Source organism: Triticum aestivum, chromosome 3B (assembly GCF_018294505.1).
Source record: "Triticum aestivum cultivar Chinese Spring chromosome 3B, IWGSC CS RefSeq v2.1, whole genome shotgun sequence".
Taxonomy (NCBI): Eukaryota; Viridiplantae; Streptophyta; class Magnoliopsida; order Poales; family Poaceae; genus Triticum; species Triticum aestivum.
The window spans coordinates 330540389-330549571 of NC_057801.1; positions in this window are offsets into that span (position 1 = coordinate 330540389).

Genomic DNA, 9183 nt, shown 5'->3' on the forward strand with positions numbered 1-9183 from the left:
TACCAAACAAGAATCTTAACTTTGATAATGTGCTTGTTTGTTACATGTTTGTGCTCCACAATACTCTTGGTGAAGCCTATCCTGCTAACTACACTGTAGGGTACGACTCCGAAAGCTACTAAGTGGATATTGGACTGTGGATGCACTAACCACATGACTGGTCATCGAAGTCTTCTCATGGATCCATTGAAGGTCCTTACGTCCAACCACTAAAAGCCATATCATGTTTGCTGACACTGGTAAAAGCAAGGTATTGGGCCTAGGTAGAGTTGCTATCTCAAAGGATCAACACATGGATAAAGTGATGCTTGTTGAATCCCTTGGATACAACTTAATGTCTGTTTCAATGCTTTGTGATCTAAACATGATTGTGATATTTAGAAAATACCATTGCCTAGTGCTTATCGAAACTAAAAAATCTCTAGTCTTCGAAGGTTATCGAAGAGGTGATCTGTATACGATAGATTTCTCTACAGGACCACAACTTGTCGTATGTCTTCCAGCAAAAGCTTCAGAGTGTTTGCTTTGGCATCGAAGGCTAGGACATGCGGGCATGAGGAACTTGCACACCCCCGTGAAAAAAGAATCATATCATGGCATTGTGGCCGTCAGGTTCAAGAAGGATCATTGATGTGGTGCTTGTGAAGCCAGGAAGATGACCAGGACCAAGCATCCCTTAAAGACAATCATGACTACATCACGCCCCTTCGAGCTGCTACACATGGACTAATTTGGCCCCACTCACTACTCTACCCTTACTACCACTGCACATCTTTATGTCTTAGTTATTGTTGATGATTACTCAAGATACACCTGGGTGCACATAATTCTCTAGAAGACTGAAGTGCAGGATGTCTTCAGACGATTTGCCAATCGCGCCATGACCAACTATGGCATCAGGATCAGGCACATCAAGAGCGATAATGGCATGGAATTGAAGAACGTTGGCCTCGACACTTATCTTGATACACTCGGCATCACTCATTGTAACGCCCCGGATCCGATGCGCCAGGTGTCCGCTAGTTATTTGCCGTTGTTGCCATGTCATTTGCTTGCGTGTTGCATTTTATCATGTCATCATGTGCATTTCATTTTGCATACGTGTTCGTCCCATGCATCCGAGCCTTTTCCCCGTTGTCCGTTTTGCAATCCGGCGCTCCTATGCCCTCCGGCATTCCCCTTTTGCCTCTCGTTGTGAACGGGTGTTAAACTTTCTCGGAATGGACCGAGTCTTGCCAAGCGGCCTTGGTATAGCACCGGTAGACCGCCTGTCAAGTTTCGTGCCATTTGGAGGTCGTTCGGTACTCCAACGGTTAACCGCGTAGCCCGAAGCCCCTCTCTCTTTGCAGCCCAACACCCCTCCAAACTGGCCCAAAACCCATCTAACTCACCTCCATGCTCTTGGTCGTTCGATCACGATCGCGTGGCCGAAAACCGCTCCTCATTTGGACACTCCTAGCTCCCTCTACCTATAAATATGTGGCCTCCCCCGAAATTCCCGCAGTCCAAACCCTAGCCAAACTCCTCCGCGCCGCCGGACATGTCCATCCGCGCCGGACATGTCCGCCGGACACATCGTTTCGCCCAATCAAAATCTACCACGTCATCACCGCCGCCCCCGCGTCCAACCATGCACCGCCACGTGGCCCCCTCGCGCGCCGCCGCCGCCGAGGCCCGCGGAGCCCATCCCGGACCCGCGCGGGCCCGATCCGCCGCCGCCGCGGCCCGCGCACGCCCGCGCGAGCCCGCGTCCTGCCGCCCGCGCCTCAGCTCCTGGTCCCGTCGCCGGCGACCAACTCCGGCGACCGGAGCGCGCCGTCCTGCGCCGTCACCCTCGCCGCGGATCTCCTCGAGCTCCGCCGCCGCCCCCGCGCCTCCCTGCCGTCGCCGCCCTTCTCCTCGGTGCGCCCGGCCGCCCCGACCGGCGCTGCCGCGCCGCCCCTCCCCCGCCATGGCCGCCGCCCTCGCGACCATCTCGCCGGCCCGGATCTTCCCCGTCTCCGGCGACCCGCGCCTCCTTGCGCCGGATCCGGCTGGATCCGGCCGGGGACGAGCTCCCCTCGCCCAGCTGCGCCGTCTCCGGCGCCCTTTCTCCGACCCTGGCCCGAGCTCGAGGACGACCCCGTGGGGCCCGCTCGTCAGCCTCCCACGCCGGACGTGTCCGGTTTGGCCCGGACATGTCCACCCCCCCTGCGAGGTCCATTTTTTCACTGTCCCCGATTCTGCAATAATTATCATGCCATATTCGTCATGCTGTATCTTTGCATCCGTAGCTCCGTTTTGTGCGTGTAATATGTCTAATTGTTCGTCTCAACGAGTACATTATTTCATTCCATTGCATAATATTCATTTGAGGTCATCTAGATGCCTGAATCATCGTTATAAGAGTGCTTCATGATGTTTTTTGTTGTCTGTCATCAGAACGAGCTCTTTTGTCATTTTTGCCATGATTGATGTGTGCATCCTATGAGGTTGATGTCTTCATGTGTTTTGATATATGCTATGTCTTCTTTACAGAGGTGCTTACCATGTATTTTTGTGATCAATGTGGTGACTAGCACAAGCATGCAAACTAGGCATCGTGATGTTGCTGATTTTAGTCCTGTTCTGCTGTTATTTTGATGCCATGTAAACTTGATGCTACAGAGAGATAGATGCATATTATGAGATACTTCAGTAAGGGTGTTTTGAACATATGGTTATTTTCTATCCATTCATGGCCTTGTTGGAAATTATGGAGTAGTCTAGCATGTCATTTTCGTGCTCTACTTTTGCTTCAAAATGTTTCCTGGCAGATTGTTTACATGTTATTCAATTTGGCCAAGGTTGTTGTAGTTGATCCTTGTATGCTATGGACTTGTTCTTGACTTGGTTTGTTTCACAAACATGTCTTCTTGTTGATGATATGCTTATCTTGTCATGCAATGACTTGTGGTGAGTGAATCGAGCTTGTTAAGTAGGGTACATGATGTTGCTGTTTTGCTAGGCTGAATCTGTTATTTCGTGATGCTATATAAACATGTTGCTACTAATCATTCTATGCATAATCTGGAGATGTTCTATAAACATGTTTTGATCTACATGTCATCCTCTATCCATCCATGCCCCTGGTAGCATTTATAGCTTACTGTAGCTTGTTGTAATCTTGCTCTAAAGTTGCTTGATAATGTTGCTGTCATCATGTTAACATTAAGTTCAGTTGTTATCGTGATTGTTGCTAGTTATACATGCATCCTATGGACTTGCCATTTCCATGCTTAGCTTCAAAAATATGTCTTCTTACTGTTGGTTGCCTTGCCATGCCATGTAATGATCTGTAGTGAGTTTCACAAGCTCATCTACATGCCTTCATAATTCTGTTTCTGCCATGTTTGAATCTGTATTATAACTTGCTATGTTTACATGGGTGCCATCATATTTTTTGATCCTTTTTGGCTTATGGTCAGTAAGGGATTTTTGATCTATGCAATTAGTAGATTCATGCCATGCCTTTGTTTGCCATGATAAGTTCCTGTAACATGTTGTTTGATAGCTCTAAACATTGCAACCTGATGTTATTTTCTGCAAAGTCTGAAATTGTTATAACTTGCAATCTTACCATGTGTGTTTGAGCATGTTCTAGTGATTTCTGGAGATAGCTCAGTGTTCATGTTTTGTTGTGCTTTGCCTGTACATCATGCCCATGTCTTTTGTTATTATGTTGAGGTCATGTAGCATGTTGTTTTGGTGCTTGCAATATGCCTAGTTGCTGTTTTGGACAGCTTGTCCTTTAAACTTGTTTCATGTGTGTGTGTTGAACCGTTGCTCCGTTTTGAGTGTGCTCTATATGAAACTTGCTTAGAATTGCATGTAGCTTCATATTATCATGTTGCATCCTTGTTTCGGTGTGTTTGCTTGATGTTTGTATGCATTTTGCATCTATGCCATGTTTTACTTGTGTTGCTCATATCTTCTAGGCCGTAGCTCCGAATTAAATGAACTTTATATGTAACTTGACTAGAATCTCGTGTAGATCATCCTTGTGCATCTTAACTTGATGTTTAACTACTTGAACATAAGGTTTATTCATATCTGTACCAATTTCGAAATATGCATATGAGGACTTACCGGAATTGTTATACGTTGTTCCCGGCCTCATTTAAACTTGCCTTGATGTGTTGCTCTTGTTTGCCTCATCTCTTGCCATGAGTAGCTTCATGTAGCTTTGTCATGCATCATGCTTGTCGTGCATTATGTCATGTTCATGTGTGGTGTGTTTACTATGTTGTGTGCTTCTTTTTGATAGTTCCTGTTTCGTTGCGATCGTGAGGATTCCTTCGTCTACGCTTGGTTCGTCTTTGTGGCTTCATCCGTTCGTCTTCTTCATGGACTCGTTCTTCTTCCTTGCGGGATTTCAGGTAGGATGACCGCTACCCTGGATCTCACTACTATCATTGCTATGCTAGTTGCTTCGTTCTATCGCTATGTTGCGTTACCTATCTTCTGCTCATCAAGCCTCCCATATTGCCATGAACCTCTAACCTTTGACACCTTTCCTATGCAAACCATTGATTGGCTATGTTACCGCTTCTGCTCAGCCCTCTTATAGCGTTGCTAGTTGCAGGTGAAGTTGAAGATTGCTCCTTGGTGGACAGGATTTTTGGTTGGGATATCACAATATCTCTTATATTATTAATGCATCTATATACTTGGTAAAGGGTGGAAGACTCGGCCTTATGCCTAGTGTTTTGTTCCACTCTTGCCGCCCTAGTTTCCGTCATACCGGTGTTATGTTCCCGGATTTTGCGTTCCTTACGCGGTCGGGTGATTTATGGGACCCCCTTGACAGTTCGCTTTGAATAAAACTCGTACAGCAAGGCCCAACATTGGTTTTACCATTTGCCTCACCACCACCTACTTTTCCCTTGGGAGTCGCTCTCTTGAGGGTCATCTTTATAATAGCCCCCCCGGGCCAGTGCTTGTCTAAGTGTTGGTCCGAACTAGAGCCCTTTGCAGCGCCCCCTCAGGGAAACTTGAGGTCTGGTTTTAGTTGTACGGATTGCTCATCCGGTGTTGCCCTAAGAACGAGATATGTGCAGCTCCTATCGGGATTGTCGGCGCATCGGGCGGTCTTGCTGGTCTTGTTTTACCATTGTCGAAATGTCTTGTAAACCGGGATTCCGAGTCTGATCGGTCTTCCTAGGAGAAGGTCTATTCCTTCGTTGATCGCAAGAGCTTGTCATGGGCTAAGTTGGGACACCTCTGCAGGGTATAATCTTTCGAAAGCCGTGCCTGCGGTTATAGGCAGATGGGAATTTGTTAATGTCCGGTTGTAGATAACTTGACACCAGATCCGAATTAAAACGCATCAACCGCGTGTGTAGCCGTGATGGTCTCTTTTCGGCGGAGTCCGGGAAGTGAACACGGTTTCTGTGTGATGTTTGACGTAAGTAGGAGTTCAGGATCACTTCTTGATCATTACTAGTTGACGACCGTTCTGCTTGCTTTCTTCTCGCTCTTATTTGCGTATGTTAGCCACCATATATGCTTAGTCGCTGCTGCAACCTCACCACTTTACCCCTTCCTTTCCTATTAAGCTTTGCTAGTCTTGAAACCCATGGTAATGGGATTGCTGAGTCCTCGTGGCTCACAGATTACTACAACAACAGTTGCAGGTACAGGTTATGCGATGATCATGACGCGAGAGCGATGCTTGCTTGTGTTGGAGTTCTTCTTATGCTTCTTCTTCGATCAGGGGATAGCTTCCAGGTCGGCAGCCTGGGCTAGCAGGGTGGATGTCGTTTGAGTTTCTGTTTGTGTTTCATCCATAGTCGGATGATGCTCTTATGTATTGTGATGTTGTATTCGTATGGCATTGTATGCCTTATGTATGTATCCCCATATATTATGTAATGTTGATGTAATGATATCCACCTTGCAAAAGCGTTTCAATATGCGGGTCTATCCTTGGTGGGACCTTCGAGTTCCTTTTGGATAGGGTCGCATATTGGGCGTGACAAGTTGGTATCAGAGCCTCGACCGACCCTAGGAGCCCCCTTGATTGATCGTGTAGTTTGGACGATGTTGAGTCTAGAGGAAAACTGTTTTCGGAGTTTACTTATATCGGAGAGTAGGAATTCTTTTGCTCCTCTGCCCTTCGTCGCTCTGGTAAGGAATCTTGACATAGGTGTTTTGGATTACTTCTCTTCCCCTTCAAATCTTCTTTAGGATCACGCAGTTGGTTTTCGGGTAGTTGTTCCTCAGCTCTTTTTATCCGGTGCATTTCTCGTCAAGTCGACTCGACTCTCTTCATCTTTGAGTTCAATCCTCAGTTGTTTTCTTTCCCAACCGCCCACCCTTTTCTTCTCGGAGCCGTAGTCCGTAATCGAGTATCCATCCTACTCGTGCGAAGTTTTTGCTCTCTCTCCTCAATGATTTCAACCGGTGTTTTCTCTTCAAGATATTCATCGATTTTCCCTTCCAAGTTGCCTTTGTTTTCCCGCCCTCCCACCCTTTTTCTTCCTGGAGTCTGACTCTCTCTCGACAATCTATTTCATTCGTGTGGAGCCTCTTCAGTCTTTCGTCAATTATTTCAACCGGTGAATTCTCCTCTCGGTGGACATTCTTCATCTCTTTTCTTCTCCGGTGGACTCAATTCAAGTTTTTCGAGTTGATCACATTCTTTCCCTCGGATCAAGTGTTTTCCCTGCTTGTTCGTCTCTCGCCAGTTTATCATTCCGGAGTCCTCAAGACATCTCAGGAGATTCGTCTGTGTAATAATTAATTCGAGGTTGTCACCTCATTCAAATATTTCAATTGTTCCGGTGCATCATCTACCTGTTCAACATCCCTTTCCAACGGTGTTTTCTCTTCAGTGGGCCCTAACCCACAAGTCTTTTTCCAGGATCTTACCTGACTCTTCTGATTCCCCGGAGTTATTCTCAATTCTTTTCAAGTGTGACGTAAGTATGAATTTCATCAGTCAGATGCCATCTCCAAGTTCGCTTTCAAATTCTTTTCATATTTGATTCAACCCTTCCTCTTTTTCAATCTCCCGGAGTATCTCAGTTATTTTGGTGGTGTTTCTCGTCGTCATTTGAAGATCGAAGAAGAGTTTTCCTTTAAATCTTGCCCGTTCTCTCGAAGGCTCATGGTTCTAGCTACATGCTATCCTCTCGAATTATTCCATTTGTCAGATATTGTTTTCTTACCCATCCGGAGTTTGTTAGGAGTTGTTTTTCCATTTCGTTTCAACGGAGTCCATCATTCCAGCTATCGTCCTCTAATTATCCCGGTGCTTCATTCAAGTGTTCTTTAATAAACTCTTGATCTCTTTGTTCTTTTGCATACAAATCCCCTCTTGCTTATTGGTTCTTCTATTTCTTCCCGGTGATTCAGCCCCTTGCATCAGTCATTTTCGAATTTTCACGGTGGTCGTTCAAGATTCTTTTTCCTTGTTTATCATTTTAATTCATTCGTTCTTCCAATCCTACCGGTGGTTCATGAAGACCTTCTCAAGTTGTGTGCTATCCCTTCTCAATCCTTTTTCAAGAAGAATAAGTTGCATGCCAAATCCATTGTTTGTCATCAGTTTAATTTGATGAAGGGTAAGCATACAATAAATCTTATTCTTATTTCCTCAAAGTGAGTGATCCCTTCCTTCAGAGTTTGTCCTTGATGAATAAATTCTAGTTTCAAGTGTTATTCATCTTTTCTTTTCCGGAGTTCAATTTCCTCGGCTATTTTGTCGGAATCTCCATCTAAATCACCGCAAGCCTCATCTTATTCTTTCACCCTTTCATTCTATCTCATCATCCTATTTGTCAACGGAGTTCTTCATGGTGGTTCTTCATGATTTAATTCATTCTTCTAGAGTTCATCAAGATTCTTGTTGGAGGAGTTCAAGTATCTTTTCTTCTCGCGTCTCGAAGCGCAAATAATTCTTCATTTTCTTTTGAAGTGGAGTTTTGCATTTCTTCGTTCTTCTCAGCTATCCAATCATTTTCATTTGTGGTCGGTTATCACCTGATAATCTTGAGATGTCACCTATAAATCCACATCAAGCTTATTCTTTCGTTGTTGATTTTCTCAACAACTCCATTCAATCCTTCCTTCTAAGTTCTTTTCATTCAACTCTTTCAATTCTTCCGGAGGCATTGCATATTCATCTCGTCAAGTGCCATCCCATCTAGTGAAGTTCATATTCTATTCCTTCCATTTTAGCCGGAGTGTTGCCTGAATCCTTTCAGTCTTATTCGTTTCTTATCTCATTCTAACCGGAGTTGTTTTCATAGTCTATCTAATTCAGTGAGCTTTCGATTCTCGTCGTTCTCATCGTTCCTCTCTTATTCTCAAGTGCTCTCGATTCTTTGCTTATTCTCTTGAGTTCTTGTTTCACCTCATCCTTTTTCTCTTCCGTCTCGGTCCTAAGATCTCGGGACGAGATGTCTTGTTAGTGGAGGAGTGTTGTAACGCCCCGGATCCGATGCGCCAGGTGTCCGCCAGTTATTTGCCGCTGTTGCCATGTCATTTGCTTGCATGTTGCATTTTATCATGTCATCATGTGCATCTCATTTTGCATACGTGTTCGTCCCATGCATCCGAGCCTTTTCCCCGTTGTCCATTTTGCAATCCGGCGCTCCTATGCCCTCCGGCATTCCCCTTTTGCCTCTCGTTGTGAGCCGGTGTTAAACTTTCTCGGAATGGACCGAGTCTTGCCAAGCGGCCTTGGTATAGCACCGGTAGACCGCCTATCAAGTTTCGTGCCATTTGGAGGTCGTTCGGTACTCCAACGGTTAACCGGGTAGCCCGAAGCCCCTCTCTCTTTGCAGCCCAACACCCCTCCAAACTGGCCCAAAATCCATCTAACTCCCCTCCATGCTCTCAGTCGTTCGATCACGATCGCGTGGCCGAAAACCGCTCCTCATTTGGACACTCCTAGCTCCCTCTACCTATAAATATGTGGCCTCCCCCAAAATTCCCGTAGTCCAAACCCTAGCCAAACTCCTCCGCGCCGCCGGACATGTCCATCCGCGCCGGACATGTCCGCCGGACACGTCGTTTCGCCCAATCAAAATCTTCCACGTCATCACCGCCGCCCCCGCGTCCAACCCTGCGCCGCCACGTGGCCCCCTCGCGCGCCGCCGCCGCCGAGGCCCGCGGAGCCCATCCCGGACCCGCGCGGGCCCGATCCGCCGCCGCCGC